Source organism: Penaeus monodon, chromosome 15 (genome assembly GCF_015228065.2).
Source record: "Penaeus monodon isolate SGIC_2016 chromosome 15, NSTDA_Pmon_1, whole genome shotgun sequence".
Taxonomy (NCBI): domain Eukaryota; kingdom Metazoa; phylum Arthropoda; class Malacostraca; order Decapoda; family Penaeidae; genus Penaeus; species Penaeus monodon.
In genome coordinates, this window is record NC_051400.1 from 47,729,961 (window position 1) to 47,730,573 (window position 613).

Consider the following 613-nt stretch of genomic DNA (forward strand, 5'->3'; position numbering starts at 1 on the left):
AGTGAGTGAGAGCAAGTGCAGTCAGGTGACAAAGGGAGAGTGGGTGAGGCGAGTGTGCACTGGAAGACCCATGATAGAGAGGAAGTGTAAGGACTTAAAATGTTCCGCCCAAGGGCCTATACTAGTACTGCAAACACTGGAAAATGGGAGGAAAAGAGGCAGCTAGTGATAGTGTAAGTTGACGAGAGAGTGTTGGCATTCGGGGAATTTCCCTTTGGGGTTTAAACCATGTTCTGATGTATACACCATAGGTTATGTCTTGTTATAAAAATGTATTATGTAAAAAAATCATTTAAAAACGTTAGTGATCATGCATAAACAAAACACTTATGTATATTACTAAACCATACATATGTGGCACATGCTCCCCCTTTACCACATCATAAGGTTTTGGTTTCCTGATAGTTGATATAAAGTAGGTATTCTCGGTTTTGTACAAATATATGCAATGTGAGTATGACTTTAGAAATTTTCTTATTGCAGAAAAGAAAAAAATATGTAAAATATTCTTTTTTTCCTCTTTTTTCAGAGTTGCAATGTGTCATTTCTTTTTTAAATTTTTTTTTGTAAGGGTCTATTATATGAATGTTGTTTATAGATGGGTTATACAAAG